This window comes from Equus caballus, chromosome 17 (genome assembly GCF_041296265.1).
Source record: "Equus caballus isolate H_3958 breed thoroughbred chromosome 17, TB-T2T, whole genome shotgun sequence".
NCBI lineage: Eukaryota > Metazoa > Chordata > Mammalia > Perissodactyla > Equidae > Equus > Equus caballus.
The window spans coordinates 27,812,925-27,829,967 of NC_091700.1; the positions used below are offsets into that span (position 1 = coordinate 27,812,925).

Genomic DNA, 17,043 nt, shown 5'->3' on the forward strand with positions numbered 1-17,043 from the left:
AATCTGGATGAGCCCAATTCACATGGCCAGGGCTTTTAAAAGCATGATGGAGTCTGGGCTGGTTCGCACAGTTGGTTGGCAAAAACTTCTAATAATATCAACATGGTTCTTTGTGTCCTGCCTGCTTCTGGAAGAGGGTGACGCGCTGCCCCTGACTCAGGCCACTCGCTCTACCACTGACCCAAACCCAGTGGCCACTCCAAACAGGACCAGTGAGGGGATCTGACCGGGTTTCTGCAGGCACAGCACCACCACAGCTGGGAGAGCAGGCGGTCCCTGAAAAAGAAGTCTGTCAAAGCATTTGTGGGCTAAGAGTAAACCCAAGTATACTCTTATAGAGTATATAGAGGAGTCGAAGTGTAAATGAATTGCAGAAATGAGAATGCTTATGCAGAGTAGGAATCCTAGAAATGTGAATTTATTCTCTTTGCCACCCAGGGGAGCCAGAGACTCATGAAAATATCCAAAGCTGCCAAAGTTAAGAGCCAGGGCGTAGCAGAAAAGCAGTGTTTTAGTTTGGGCTTTTGCAGTTGCAGGCAACAAAAGACCAACTAAGCAATGAAACAAAACAAAAAAAGAGAATTCATTGATTCCCATAACTTGGCAGTTTTGGAGTGCATCTGGTTTATGCTCAGCCATATCTGGGGGCTCAAATGGGCTCATTGGGACTTGCTCTGTCTTTATCCGTCTCTCAGCTGAGCTCTGCTCTGTGTTGCCTTCCTTCTGTCATGGGCCTTCCTCACATGGGGGCAAAGTCAGGCCCTGCAGCTCCAGGTTGTTGTAGCACTTACAACTGGGAAGAGGAGAGGGCGTGGGCATCAGCAACGCACGTTTTCCAGATAACCTCCCAAGGTCCCTCTGAAATAGGTTCATCCTCATTTTACAAATGAGAGTAAGGCTCAGCTGGATTAAGTAATTTCCTGAAGGGCAACGGGTAAGTGGTGAAGCCAGGTCAAGTCCTTGCTTGATTACAAGGGGAGGGAGAGTGAAGAGGCACGGCGTAGGTGGCGTTGGCTGGCAACTGGGAGTGACAAAGGTAGTGGGTGTGGGCAGAGGCACCAGAAGAAAACAGAACAAAGTGCCTTTTAGTACTCCTTCTCTTTCTTCAGGCACATCCTAAGCCACAAAATGCCTAACAGGTAAGTTCCTGAAGAATGGAACAGAATTTCCATTCTCTTAGAGGCGCAGGTTAATATCTGGGGCTGGGTGACTTGTGGGGATGGTCTGGGGTGAGGCTTCAGGAGTATAGGTGGGGATGGTACTCCTGTCTGATCTCACACGGAGCAGGTCCTGAGCCTCGCGGGGGAAGGGGCCCCGAGGGTCTGGAGCTGCTCTCAGCCAATGAGGCTGAGTTCCTAGAGGCTCTCCTACCACCTGGGGCCTTCAGCCTTCAGATCCTCGTTTCCCTGTTAGTTGAGACCAAGCTGCTACATCTTGCCAGAGGGGCTGCCTTGAGTCTGGTAGGGGTGGGAAGAGCCCACAGAGATGAATCTCAAAGCCAGCTGGGGCAGAGGAGGGGACAGACCAGAAGAACTGGAAGCACTGCATTTAGAGTGACTATAAACTGTGAACTAGAGGCCTCTAGAAAGCAAGCGTTTGTAACAAGAAAAGTTGACCTTCCAGTTTCTCCCTGAATTGAGGATACTGTTCAGGAGTACACTACATAATGGGAAATGAGGTGATGTCCGGAGCATATGTGACCCGGAGACAGATGAAAGCTGGAGCCAGAGGAAGCCAGGCCTTGTGCTTGAAAATTGAATCAATCCATGACTCGACTCCAGTTATTGTAGGATCGCAGCGCAGCCCCTATGATAATTGGTTTTATGCTATTTGGATTTCTTAGCTTTCTTTTAATTTTACCTAAGGATTTAAAAGTACTGTTTTCTGTTTTAGTTGTGCTAAAAAAAGAAAGAAAGAAAAAGGACACACACTAAAAAGAGATTTCTGTGAGCTGTGTCAGGGTTGATAATATTTGGATGCACCCAGGGTCCCTGGTCCTGTCCTGCCATGGCCACCTCCTTGAGTTTCTGGAGAGAACAAAGTCAGGCCAAGGGCGCCCCATTTCTGTGAGGCTTTGACGTCGCCTCCAGGGTAGAAATCTATTGATGGGGAAGGAGATTCCTTTGCTTAGGCTAGCAGCAGACTTGAGGGGCCTCCCGAACTTTTTCCTCCTTGGATCCACCATTTACCACTCTGATATTCATTCAACAAACATTCATTGAGTGTCTACAACATGCCAGACACTGTTCTAGGCACTTGTTCTTCAGCAGTAGACAGTACAGACAAGAATCCTTGCCTTCATGGAGCTGACATTCTAATAGAGAGAGACCAACACAAACCACAGAAAGGACACTTGTGGTAAGCACTATGGAGAAGGCTAAAGCAGAGTAAGGAGGGAACAGGTGGTACAGGGAAGTGTGTGTATGTGTGTGCGTGTGTGCACTCCTACTTTAAATAGGGTGGTGAACAGTGAGCAGAGATCTGAAGAAAGTGAGGGAGTGACGTAAAAGTATCAGGGGGTAAAAATTGTGAGCAGAGGGAAAACCCCATGCAAAGGCCCTGGGGTAGAAGCATGGTTGGCTTGTGCAGCGAGTGGCAAGGAAGCTAACGTGCCCTGAATGGAGTGTCAAAGGCAAGAGTGATAGGAGAGGGGGTCAGAGGGGTAGTTGGGGTCATCTGAGATCATCTAAGGCCTTATAGGCCACAGTAAGGTCTTTTGTTTGCCTCTGAGTGAAATGCGAAGCTATTGGGGAGCTCTGAGTGGAGGAGAGATGTGATATTCAAGACAGTCAAAGGGTCATTCTAGGTGCCACATGGAGTGTGGAGCAGCGTTGTCTCACAGAAATACAATGTGAGCCATAAACATGAGTCATACACGTAATTTAAAAAGTTTTCTGGTAGCCACATTAAAAAGTAAAAAGAAACAGGTGGAAATAATTTTAACATATGTAATTTAACCTACTATATCTAAATTATTAACGGTACATGTAATCAATTTAAAAATTTTTAGTGAGATAGTTTATACATTTTTTTATTACTAAATCTTCAAAATCTATCACGTATTTTACTTTTACAGCACCTCTTAATTCAGAATAGTCATATTTCAAGTGCTTAATAGCCCTACGTGGCTTGTGGTTACCATACTGTGTAGCCAGGTCTATGCTACAGGGGGCAAGGGTGGAAACAGACATTCTTGCACTAGTGCAGGTGAGAGAGAACAGGGAGGAAAGATGAGACTAAGGGCAAGAGCACACCAAGGATGAGCAATCCAGAGAAAGAACAGCTTCTCCTTGAGGCACAGGGTAGAACTTGCTGAATCGCTCACCCCGGGGCCTTGGAGGGAGAAGGAAGAACCATACTGGGTACAACTCGAGGCCCAACAAATGACAACCATATTGGAAGAGAAGAATCCAAAAGCAGACTTCCTGCTCTGGCTTAGCATCACACTCCACCACCCAGGAAAGCTCCACCATCTCTTGATCCCCAAATTATCGTGTAGACTGTGAACGTCCTTATTGTTACTCTTGCACGTGGTGTGACCCGGGAGGGGAGCAGGGGGAAGCCCTATTTTCCCCTTGAGACCAAAATTTCCTGATGTGTGTTCTTGGCTTATTAATTTCAGTGCATTTGATAAGGCTGAGTCAACCATATGTCTTTCTTTTTTTTTTTGAATAGTTTTTGTTAAGTTGTTTTTCTTTCTTTCTTTTTTTTTTTCCAGGGAAAGATTCACCCTGAGCTAACATCTATTGCCAATCTTGCTCTTCTTTTTCCCTCTCCAAAACTCCAGTGCATGGTTGTATATCCTAGTTGTAAGTCATTCTGGTCCTTCTATGTGAGCCGCAGCCACAGCATGGCAACTGACAGATGGGTGGTGTGGTCCCGCCACTGGGAAGCAAACCCGGGCCGCCAAAGTGGTGAGAGCTCCAAACCTTAACCACTAGGCCATCATGACTGGCTCAACCATATTTCTATTGCTTTCCATAGAGAAGTTTAGGGGAGAATCCTGGGTGCCTCTTCTAGCACCACATTATGACTTTCCTGGGCCTTAGGTACTTTTGTCTTCATGAGGCCCTTCCTCCATAAAAAAAAATTATGTTTTACTACTGCAATGGTAAAAAGATGAATATATTCACGTTATATATTAAAACATTTTCTTTGACATAAAAGTTATCTTTTTCTTCTGATTTTAAAAGAACATAAAACATTATCATGGGCCTCTAAAAGAATTGTGGGCCCCAGACACTATGCCTGCTGTGCCTAATGGAGAAGGTGACCCTGGCTTCTTCACAGAATTATCCTCCCCATCCTTTCTACCCCCTCCCCCTCCAAGAATCTGTAATGTGGGCATTTGAGCCCCTCAAGGCCTTTATAATGTGGCTCCCAGAGGCCTTGAAGCTGGATCAGGACAAGACATTAATTGTTATACCCAGGTCACACTCTACAATAGGCTGAGAAGTCATCAATAATCTATTTCCATGCCCAGCTAAGTTTGCCTGGCAGGTTTACAGAGGGAGTGTCAGGTACGAACCCAGCCCAGACAATGCAATGCTACTATATAAAACAACTCAAATTTTGCATCAATGTATAAAATTTTAACCCTTTCATTTTTTCCCACAGAGAAGTTAAAGTTCGAGAGACGTGCAAAAGATGTACGTTTTTCATTTTTCCCTATTCTTCACAATCTGGCCAGAGGAGTCACAGGTGCTTGGCGGATTCCGGATTCTTTATTCAGTTGCTCAGCCTGGGCCACCTTCAACTGGTGTACCTCCTTCAGTACCTTCTGTGGTTGTCACTGGGTGGGTCACCTGTGCTTTGGTTCTCCTCTTTCCAGAAACATTGTGGGATAGTGCTTTCCCTTTAAGTTTGGGCATGGCCATTTGATCTACTTTGTCAACAGAATGAGAATAGAAGTGTCATGTGTCAAGTGTGTTGATGAAGGTCTTTAAGACAGAGTGTGCAAATTACCATGTTCTCTTTCCCTGTTGTGGGTCCACTGTGTTGCAGATGATAGGGTGGAGGCCTGGGTCTCTGAGTGAGGACACCATAGAGCAGAGCACCCTAACGTGGACATGTATTTTGAACAAAGATAAGCTTATTTTTTTTCAGTTATTTGACAATGAAGCAAAACCGAGGCTAGAACACTTCCATAGTTGTATTTCTCCATTTCCAGGTCTCCGTTGTATCTCACTTTTCTAAAGTTCTCTGGGGTAAATATAAAACATTAGAATGTAACAGCATTCATTAGATTGTAATATGGTTTAACCATATTCGGTGTCCTGCTTTTGGTGACTGTTCTAGAAAGGTTGACACATCCCTTCCCTCATGTGTGGCCATGCAGCTTACTCTGCGCAATGAAATGTGACCAAAAATTATGGATAGTTTGCTGTATCTTTTTCCCCTTCTGCTACAGCAACTCCCAATGTCCCAGACAAAGGCTGCTCTGTTATCTTGGGTCCTAGAATCAAAATGACATGGAGCAGAACTATGGCTGACTCTTGAGAGGCATGTAGTGTGTGAGAGAAGTACATCTTTATTATGTGAGCCTCTGAGAGCTTTGGGTTCATTTGTTATGGCAGCATGGTGCAGCCTAACCTGACAGATACATAACCTCAAATCCACAAAATTTAGAAAACACCAGCAAATCACAGAACTGAATATTACCATCACTGGGGAAGAGGAATTTTGAGAAGTTCTCATCATGTTAGTCCTTCTTCCCCATAGTGGATGGATACTTTTAACCCGTACTTATCCTTATAGTCAGTTCCACTTTCTTAGTGCTGTCATAGAAGGAAAACTTGCTGGTCTGACTGAATGGAATTCAAGACACGCTCTGGCCTGCACTTTGCTAGTGAGCTGTGTCACTGGACTTAAAGGTCAGGACTGACAAGAGGCGCTTCCTTTTTTACATGCTGCCTCCACAGGCCCTTGCTCCTGAGGGAACATGTCTTTCCTGCCCGTTTGATTGTCTGGGCAAGTGGACTTGCCCTGCTCTACAGACCCAGCCACGTTAGATTTGGAAGGGAAGGAGTAGGAAGAAAGAGGCTTCACTTAAGCCTCCTGGCCTCTGCCGTATTCAGCCGTATACATCCAGCTTAGCTATAGCCCAGCGAGAGGGGTTATGCGCAAGTGGTACTTCCTTGGGTGTAGGCCATTTAGGAATAAATGCCCAGAGGGAAGGATGAATGAGTGGTCTATTATCCCCAACACCAACTCAAACCCTAAACGACTCTTTATACAGCATACAATCTACTATCAATTTCTTTATCTGTAGGATTCCCCAAACAAAAGCAGCATTCCTAACAGCTTGTCCATATTTTGAGAACAAAATAAAGAATAAGTGTTCAGTCAAGACTCTTTATAGAAACGATTTCAAATTACCTTTTTTTAAAAAAGAGTGTGTTTTGGGGGTTATTGGAAGGAGCTGGGAAATGAAGCTATAGAACATTCCACGAGGGGGCCGGCCCCGTGGTTGAGTGGTTAAGTTCGCGCACTCTGCTGCAGGCGGCCCAGGGTTTCGTTGGTTTGAATCCTGGGAGTGGACATGGCACTGCTCACAGAACCACGCTGAGGCAGCGTCCCACATGCCACAACTAGAAGGACCCACAACTAAGAATACGCAACTATGGACCTGGGGGCTTTGGGGAGAAAAAGGAAAAAAATAAAATCTTAAAAAAAAAAAAAAGAACATTATGTAGAGTCAAGATGCACTCACGGAGCCACCTCCCCCTCGGGCACAAGCACATGGGCTGTCTTTGTAGAACTCACAAACTCAGTTATTAACACATTAATATGTTGTTGCCTACGAAGCTTGGCCATCAGCAGTATAATTTAAACAATTAGAGTGAACATTGTAGAGGACAACAAGGTACCAGTATTTTTTAAAAATCCCATTTTTTAACAAGTATTTCATAGTCAGGTAATTCTCATAAGAAAAAGCACTGAGCCTTAAATGCCCAAACTTGAACAGAATTTTCAGAAATGGCAATCGTGACTATTTAAATTATATTCCTATTGTTTTTTTCCTCTGATTGAAGACTTGCAAGAATAACTGGGCTTTTGGCTTGTTTGGGGAGACGTTCACATTTGCAAATTAATGACCCCGTCCTAGCTGAGATGGTGGCGTCCAAGAACTTCATTTCAAGAACAAACCCAGATCTGGAATTTTTAACAGCCCCAGACCTGGGATTGGATTGACATTCATTTGTGCCCTAAGACATAAACCCAAGACTGAGAGAAGAGAAAACCTAAGTGAGCACGAGTGTGGGGACAGTTTAAGTGAAGGAAAGCAATTCACTGGACTTTCAAGCTGCAGTTGATCAGATAAGTCGGTCAACACACCAGTTTCTACAATCTGTCATCACTGAGAGATTAGGGGAACTTGAAACTGTCGGTACGAAAAACAATTTATAATGTTATATAGGTTAATTCAACAGATATCTATATGCAGCTACTTTGTGTAAGGCATTATGTGGATACAAAGGCAAATGAGACAGGGTATCGAAACAGAATTATAATAGAATGCCATAGATGCTAGGAACATGATGGAGTTATGTACAAAAGGTGAGCACCCTGGGCTGGGGGTGGGGGTGGGGACAAGAAAAAATTAGAACTTGTCTTTATATTTTTTATCTCATATTTTAAATTTTTTTATTTTTGTGTGTTTTTAGATAAACGTAATTGGTACAGTGGCACACATATAACTTCTAAATAGGTATAGGTAGCTATGGGGCATAATCAATCATTTAGAGGGCACTGCTGGAGGAGAACAGAAACAGGAATATTTGATCCAAGGTGTGGAGGATACAGGACAACCTCCCTGAACAACCAATATTCCATCTGAATCTGAGAGGAAGCCTGTGATTTTACCAGGCAGAAAAGCGGGGCGACCATGTTGGTCAGAAAGAAAACAGTGCAGTTTTTTCTCACATGTGTGAAAGAATATATGACAGTTTTACAAAACGTAGTGTGGCCGGAGAGAGCACTGCATCCATGGTGGGACATGCGAGGAAAGAGAGAGGTGGAACTGATGGCGGGAAGGAAGAGACCAGAGTGTGAACTTAGTATGCCAAGTTCAAGAACCCATGTTGTACCCCATATGAAGGAGAGAGGGGGAGGAAACAGAAAGACACAGTGGTCTTCTGGATAAGCAGACCCTTCCATTGCCCCCTTGAATCAATCTGTGGGATTCTCTTCTTGGTTATGTTGCTAAGAGTGGGTCTGCCTCTGTTGGAGGAAGGAGGAATGAGAATCAAAACACTCTCCTGCCTCACTTAAAATATAAAATGTAGCCCCCAGCAAGAGAAGACCTCAGATTTTTTAAAAATTGGACTATAATGAGGCCTCCAGCTGTCTATAACCAAATCCATATTGTTGGTTAGCACAATATTGATCTCAGACATGTGGTTAAATAAGCATTATCTTTGAACTCACTCTCTATTCCACTCCTAATAACATTCTTTCCCTTTACTAAATATGTCTAAAATCTCAAATAGCCAAATCATCAAGTCAAACGCCTTCTTGAATAATCTGCAGTACTGGACATTGTCAGTAACTTTTTTATACTAGTCATGGGTCTTAGTTGCAAGCAACAGAAATCAGTCTGGCTGATTTTAAAAGGAACAGAAACGTACTGGGTAGCTCAAACAATCTGGGGGGCTTGGGGCCTAGATGTCGGGGAGGGACAGGGAACCAGGCCTAGAGGCCAGGAATAAGTCCCCATATCATGTTGGAGATTGATCCACTGAATCTGCTGCTTACATTGTTGGTGGCACCAACACTGACTGTACCTGTCACTGCTGCCACTGTTCACTGCAGAGGGTGCTCTGGAGCATCGCTAGTTTCTTGTTCAGAGCCTGAGGCCTGAGCATCTGGCTGGCACTCTGTCTAGGTTATACCCCTGCTTCCTAGCTGAAAGGGAGGCTGGGAAAGTGATCAGGCTCCGCCTTAGATGATGAGGAATTCCCCAAATGTACCAGAGGGGCTTAGATTCTAGAGAGTCAAAGGAGAGCTAAAAGTCCACTTCTGTCTCCTGGAATGACCCTGTCTTAACTCCCTGACACTGCCTAGTCTGGTTCCCTCCTACCTCTCAGATCGCTTTGCCTCTTGCTTCTCTTCCTCCCTTTGGCCCTTAAATGAGGACAGCCCATGTGGTATCATAAAAATATATTTGGTCTTTTTCCTTGGTTCCTGGCACAGAGCTCCTAAAATCCTTGGGATTTCCTGTGTGATAAGTGTGATAGGTGTTTCTTTTGTTCTAATGAGGTGACTCTTGGTGGGCTCCTAGATAGCTTCAGGATGGGGACGGTTGCCAGAAAGGTGAAGCCTTGACTAGAAGCTTGGAGCTTTCAACATCATCCCCCTGATCCCCAACCTCCAGAGAGGGGAGAGATGGAGGCTGGAGCCTGGAGATTGAGTTAATCGCTAATGGCCAATTATTTAATCAATCATTTCCACGTAACGAAACCTCCATAAAACCCCCTAAATAATGAGATTTGGAGAGCTTCCAAGTTGTCAAATACATCTGCACGCCACGAGGGTGGTGAACCCCGACTCCATGGGGACAGAAGCTCCTGTGCTTGGGAGCTTTCTTGACCCTCACCATATGTAGCTCTTTATCTGGTTGTTCATTTGTATCCTATATAATAAACTGGTAAATGTAAGCGAGGTGTCTTTCTGAGTTCTGTGAGCTGTTCTAGTAAATTATGGAACCCGTAGAGAAGGCTGTGGGAACCCTCAATTTATAGCCTGTCGTTCGGAAGTATGAGTGACCCCAGACTTGCCACTGGCATCTGAAGTGGGGGCAGTCTGTAGGACTGATCTGACACTAATTTGGAGTAGATAGCGTCAGAATTGAATTGAATTGTTGTACACCCAGCTGGTGTCAGAGAGTTGGAGAAGTGTTGTTGGAAAAGACACCAAGTATTTGGTGTCAAGAAGGAAAAAAATCTAGTAGCCCCCAGATGGTGTCCCCAACTTGCTGTTCTGCCAAGAGCCACTCTCCCTCTTCTCTTAGTGACTGTAATGAATTTTTTTCCCATTCTTTTGTCACTTCAAATCTGTATTTCAATCTCTGACTATTCTCTAACCTCCAGTCCTCATGTCTACCTGCTTACCGAACGTTTGTATTTAGGTGGCCTACCCTCACCTCAAATGCAATTTGTCTAATACAGAAAATTTTAAATTAATATGTTCTTCTCCCTCACTTCTCTAACAACGATGGTTAACCACTCAGATTCCAGACTTCAGAATCATTTTTAACGCCTTCTGGTTAATCTTAAATCTTTTTGATCTATCCTTCAACATAACTCTTGCATTCACTTTCTTTTTCTAATTCTGCAGCCACGACTCTCCTTCAGCTCCTTATTGACCTATGCCTGGACTGTTGCAACAGTCTTCAACCCGCATCACTGCCATCCATCTATACTCACCCCAGTGTGTCTTGGACTCTGCCACCAGTGTCTTCTTAATGGACTTCTTTGATGAGTGTCAGCCTGTCAACAACACAATGGTTCCCTACTGACTATCAGAGAAGGGACATCCTTGTAAGCCTGCCATTCAAGGCCTCAACCATCTTGCCTCAACTTCCTTACTCTGTGCTAGCATTATATATTTTATGATTTAACCTCAAACATTTAAACAGACTAAGGGATGTTACCTTGTGGGGATCACAGAAAGAATATGCTGATTCCAATCATTCGGAAGTCCTTTAAATTCTATGCCTGCGGTGCTCCTCCTTGCAATCTCTTCTCTTCCATTACCGCTACCCCACTTTAGTTTCTCTATTCTCAGTCAACCCCCAAGTTCTTCAATGAGTCACAGCAGCTTCCCTGAGCAGAGGCATAACATGCATCTAAAATTTGGTGTTTGCTTCTTTCCTCTCTTTTCTCTGTGTCCCTCCAAAAGCGGCTGTCGGTGTACAAAGCAGGGAAACACAAAAACAGGACTTGCCTACTTGACAAAGAACACGACAATTTAATTTAAGCAAGATATTCCAACATCCACTTAAAGCTGGTAGAATGCTATCTCTGAAAATTGTATTTTCATTTGTGTAAGACCTTATCATGCCACAGCTATTTTATTGTTATTGAAGTTGGGAAATTACAAAGGAGATACATTTTTAGAAAAAAAGACATAAATCACGTGTTGGTTCTAGTTTCTTCAATTAAAATAAGCAATGTCTATATCTCTAAGCCTAACATTTCTCTGATCCATTAATAAGACGTCCTCAGGGCCCCGTGGCCTCTTTTCCCAAAGGCCTGGCCAGCTGCACTCTCTCCTACCAGGGACCTGAGCCCTGACCAGGGCCTGCGCTCCACTCCCGGACTTGCTACTGTCCTCTCTAGACACCTCTCCTGTCTTCTTACTCATGATGTCGTCTTTGTGTGTTAGCAATACAGTTTCCCACATGATAAACTGTAGCCACACTGGTCTATTTGCCTTCTGCAAAAATCTCTTCCTTCACAGATTTTGTTTTCCTTCGTTTTTTCATCCCTGTTCCATTTCTACTACTTTGGGTCCTTCCCTCATTTCATGACCTCTCTCCTAATCTCACCTTCTCCCTGAACCCATTCTTGATTTTCCAAGCCAGAGTTTTCTTTCTCCCAAGAACACTCAAGACTCTTCGATTCATCTGGACTTCTCCTCTAACTGCCCTGTCCAGTGAATATTGTGTGGTGACTTGGTAAACAGTGAAGAGCTGTACAAAGATAAGGCGACATGTTTGTAGTTTCCTCTTTTCTTTGCAGATATTTTGCGAGTTCTTGTAGGGCAGAGGCTAAGTTCTCAACCTTATTCATGCCCCCTAGCATCGAGCACAGATCTCTTCAGAGCAGAGGACAGGGTGTTTCAGGATGGAGGCGCAGAGGAAGGGTAGATGGGCTCAGCAGTATCCAGCCTTCCCCTATCTGGGCTAGGGGGACTGTACCTTCCCCATCCTGCAATGAAACCCGAGCAGAGATGACTTGTGTCCCTGTCGCTGGAAGCATTTGACGGATGGTGCTTGGCTCTCTACCACGCTCTTCCCCTCCAACAATGATTGTGGAGGAGAACCTGAGCTGAGATGGCAGCCAGACTGCAGATCACTGACAATGGAGAACAGCTGGCCTGGAGGGTCGCCCGGGCCAGCAACAGACTTGGCATGACCCAGAAAGCCTTTGTAAGTTTAAGCCACTGAAATTTTCGGGTTGTTTGTTCCCATAGCGTAACTTTGCCCATCTAACTGACACTTATTATTATCTTAAATCCCTAATGATTAGGGTTTAATTAGATGACTGAGAGGCAAAGTGGGATTCTTGGAAATTTGGCACCTCAAATATAATAAATCTAAAACTAAACAGGGAGTAATTCAGGGTAAGAGAAAGGGTTTTGGAATCAGATTGACCAGGGTTTGAGTACTGGCTCCCACAATTTACAAGTTATATGTCCTAAACTGGCAGTCTTCAAAATTCTTGGTCTCAGAACCCCTTTATACTCTTAAAACTTCTTGAAGAGCCCTCTGTGCTGTGGTTTCCACCGCAGGGGTAGTTTGTTGCCCCTGCCTTGATCAGTGCTAATGCAAGCACACTTTTACCCACGGTGGCTTTTGCACCATTGGTGGAAATTCAACACAGAAAAAAGCAGGTATTTTAGTATTGTTATAAAAATTGTTTTGACTTTGTGAACTTGGGCATCCTGAAAGAGTCTCAGGGACCCCTAGGAGGATCATGGACCACACTGTAAGAATCGCTGTCCTTAGGCAAGGTACTTAACCTCTCTGAAATAGGAATAAGGCTGTTTGGAGAATTACATGAAATATTATTTAACAAGAAATAATGCATGTAAAGCACTCAGTGTAGTGCCTGCTAGATAATAAATGTTTATTAAATGTTAGCGATTACTGTTCATTATTGATACTGTGTAGGTATAGCTATTTATAATAGTAGTAAAGATAATAATGTTTCATTTTTCTCCACAAACTCATTCCTCTGGCAGATCTCCATTCTAGTTAATTGTTCCATCTGTCTCCTGAGGTCTCTCTCTTGGCTCCAACCAATATCCACTCACTCATAAGTACTATTGATCAATCTCTGTCATGCCTTCACAGTGGTCCCTTCTCTGCTATTCCTGCTGCTGTGACTGTAGTTAAAGAACATGATTTCAGGGGCCGGCCCAGTGGCGTAGCGGTTAAGTTTGTGCGCTCTGCTTCAGCGGCCCTGGGTTGACTGGTTTGGATCTTGGGCATGGACCTACACATCGTTTATCAAGCCATGCTGTGGTGGCATCCCACACAGAAGAACTAGAAGGACTTCAACTATGATCTGGGGCTGGGGTGAAAAAGAAGAAAAAAAAGAGGAAGATTGGCAACAGATGTCAGCTGAGGGCCAATCTTTCTCACCAAAAAGTATACAAAAAAAAAAAAAGCTGCTAGAACATTTGAGAAAAACCAAACATGATTTCATGGAAAGAAACTGCCATTTAAGCAGCTCTAGCTGTTGGTGTTTGACTTGCCTGAGGTACAGTTTACTAATCTGTAAATTAGTCATAAGAACAGTCTTTTCATACTTTTTTTGAGGGTTAAATGAAACAGTATATTGGAAAGAAACAGGCAGAGTGCCTATCTATAGCATGTGCTCAGCACGTGTTAGTTTCCTTTCTTTTTTCTTTTCTCATGGTTTTTTTTTTAAACCCACTTTCTTGTCTTCCATCCCTTTTCCAATCCATCCAGAATTAATTTGCTCACAACATAGCTCCTTCATTAAATCAGAACCCAACACACATCAACTGTGTACTGGGCCCTCTGACGGGGTTGCAGACTTAGGACACAAGACAGGCCTTGGCAGCTACAGTTTCCTAGTGGAGATTTTTGTCACCACCTGCTGAAATGTCTTTCCCATGTCTCCACTGCCCTCACTGCCACACTCAGTGGAAGGTCAGTCTCCTAGGTATGGCATTCAAGGTCCTCCTCAAAGTGGCCCAAACTGGCCAGACTGAACTCCTCATCAGTCTCTGAATGCACAGCTCCTGGCTTCCATGTCACTGCTTGCCCGGCTCTCCTTCTCTATTTGCCGAGAGTCTGTGTGCTCCTTAACCCCCAGTTCAACTGCCCCGGGCCTGAGGCCTTCTCGAGGCCCCCACGTGGAGGTGCTTTCCTTCTCCCTGCACTGCTGTCATACTTAGTTAAAACGCTTCTTCAAGTACTTGCCGTCTTCCACCCGGGCTCGTGGCTATTTATGTGCATCCTGTTCCTCTCAACTAGACTGTGATTGTTCCAGGAAAATGCATCTCTCTTCTCAACCTCAGGAGGCCGCGTGAGGGCCTCACACCTGCAGTTACTCTGTGACATGTTTGTTGATGGATAAATGAAAGTTTTTTACTCATTTTGTTTAGCTTGTTAACTAGGATCCTACATCTGAAAGCAGCTGTTGTAAAATGAAAAACTACTTATTAGCAATAGCACCAAAAACACCAACACATTTCGTGTAGGCTGCTGGACAGTCATGGCCCACGCCTTTTATTCCTAATAAAAGTCAAATGTAGACACCTCCTGGTGCTCCTGTTGATACGCCTGTTAGTAGCAACTCCTGATCTTTCCTGAGAACTGAAGGATATGTGATTCTAGGAGGGAGAACAAAACAGCCCAGTGGATAATCTATTTGTGATCAGAAGTTTCTAGGAGATAGCTCTTTTTTACAGAGAAGACTTTATACCACTCTATGTCTTCAAAAGGACAGAAAATCGAATGGCAAAGGGTTCTGTTAGTCTGTAAGACCCCGTGGTTAAGTCTCTTTGGGTAAAACTCTTGGTTGGAGTCTGATTTACTGGAACAATTTCACCTATAATTTTTGAATAGCTTTGGAAGCACGGTGAGACCAGCTCCTCTAGGGTGTTGGAGAGACCGCCTTGTTTCTGTCCTCGGCGTTCTTCCTGAGCACTGCTGCAGCGGGAGGCAGTGGCCCTGAATCTACTCTGAGCGATGAAGGCTTTTGCTGTCTCTTTTCCTCCCGTTTCACTCTTCTCCCATGGGGGATAAAGACTCTCTTGCTTCCCTAAAGGTTAAAGCATCAAGTGAAGTGAATGGCTGCTCTCCTGTTACCAGGTGTGCCCTGATTCCAGGGGTGTGGGGTGTCGTTAGCAGACATTTAAATCGTAGGTCTCGTGATCACAATGACCTTATATCCTAGAGACCCAGTTTTAGACATTCTAGTCTGCTGGCAGACCCTAGCCCTAGTTTCAGGTTTGGAAAGTAATCCCTAAGGGCATTCATAATTCATAAGACCATTTCTCTGTGTGCAAAGAGAATGGCCTTCTTTTCTTTCTTTTTTTGCTGAGGAAGACTGTCACTGAGCAAACACCTGTGCTGATCTTCCTCTATTTAGTATGTGGGTTGCTGCCACAGCATGGCTGCCATGGAGTGGTGTAGGTCTGCACCTGGGAACTGGGCCTGGGCCACTGAAGTGAAGTGCGCCAGAGGTAACCACTGGCCATGGGGTAGCCCCAAGAATGGCCCTCTTGAAACCATGTGAGAGGGCCTCGAGACAATGCAGAGTGGAATTGTCCCTTGGCTTCTGCTGGTCAGGAATAGGATGCCCAGAAAGCCTCTTCTAGGTCACTGAGGGAGGCAGCAGGCTGGGGGGGTGGAGAAGCCTGTGCCACCTCACCGCCGCTCCTCATCTGCCACACTCTGTGGGCTGCTGTGCCTTGTGCATGCTGCCTTGGCCTGGGGTGTCTTTCCTCTTTTTCTCAGCCCAGGAACCTCCTGTTTCTCCTTTAAGACCCTGCACAAAAGTCACTTCCCCCTTTCTGACCAACTCCCATGGTCATGATAGAGTTTGTTTTCACCTATGTTCCAAAGTGTTCCCATCTCCCTGTGCTAGATAGCATTTATCCCATGGCAGTAAAATTACTTCTGAATGTTTTTGTCTCCCTAACTGGACAGTGAACTCTTGTGCCCAGTGCCACGTTTTATGCTTCTTTGTGTCTGCCCCAAAGCCTAGCAGTGGGCGTGCCAGCTATCAGGCGTTCACTATCAGGGGAATGAACGAATGCAGTCTAGCCTTTTGGGCGGAACGTATAGTTATTGTAAGATCAGAAACCATCTGTTTGGAACTTATTCATTCGATTATTTGGCTATCTATGGTTTTATGCATATGTCTTAATGTTCTCCTTTAGTCTTTAGAAAAGACTTTTAAAATTTACCAGCTTGTTTTAATCATGTTGCAATAATTCATAATGCACCAGAAGAGGTGACTCCTTGCTCCACTCCTGCCCCAGGGGAGGGCACACGTGCAGGGGCCAGGACGAGAGTGGCATCTGGACGTAAGGTGAGTGAACCCTAGGAAGAGAGAGCTATGGCTTGCTCCTTCTTCATATCACAGTCTTAGAGTTTATGAGATTTATTTTTTTGTATTGAAAGCTGTCCCCTTAGTTGGTGTTTCAGATGGCAAAAGTGGCACTGAGGCAAGCAGCGCCTCGCCAGGAATTAGTGAGCATCCTCGTGAGTGCGCTTTGTTCCAGGAAAATCTCAACCTGTGATTGGGAGGGAGAACTCCCAGCAAGTCCATTTATCATATGATAGAGTAAGTGAAAGGTAATCCTCTTTAAAATGTGAGTTATGGAGCTTTGTAATGTGCCATTTATCTCTGTGTCCTGTGGAAAGAAAGGAGGCCAGGGCAGGTTTACTACTGAAACACAGTGTGCTCTGCCGTCTTTAGGGCTCCACTTCCCACACCTGTTCCAGCACACACTACTGCTCTAACATGAGGAATTTTGATGAAAACATTGATTAAGCTCCTAGAGTTGCTTGCTACCCAATGTGCAGTAGGTATTCGAACACATATCTGGTAAGCAAGCTGCTAATTACGAGGCTGCTGTGTCTATTTAAACACACCTTGGTTTAATGTTTCATATTTAATATATGTGAGGAATATTTTCTTGGAAGAAAGCTAAACAGCTTTGGAAATTGGAAACCTTCTAGAATTCTTAACCAGGCAGGAAAGTTTTAGAAGGAAGTTAAAAGGGATCAACACAGTCAACCATAAACTTGAAAAACCTCACTGAAAATGAAAG

The 17,043-nt window shown here is 44.5% G+C and overlaps 1 long non-coding RNA gene across 1 annotated transcript; it reads left to right on the forward strand.

Annotated features, from left to right (window-relative positions):
- Positions 1-1,006: 1,006 nt before the first annotated feature.
- Positions 1,007-6,364, forward strand: LOC138918498 (uncharacterized). The gene is made up of 3 exons (XR_011427937.1): positions 1,007-1,139; positions 3,719-3,914; positions 4,618-6,364. It is a non-coding gene; the product is annotated as an uncharacterized lncRNA (long non-coding RNA).
- The last annotated feature ends 10,679 nt before the right edge of the window (positions 6,365-17,043 follow it).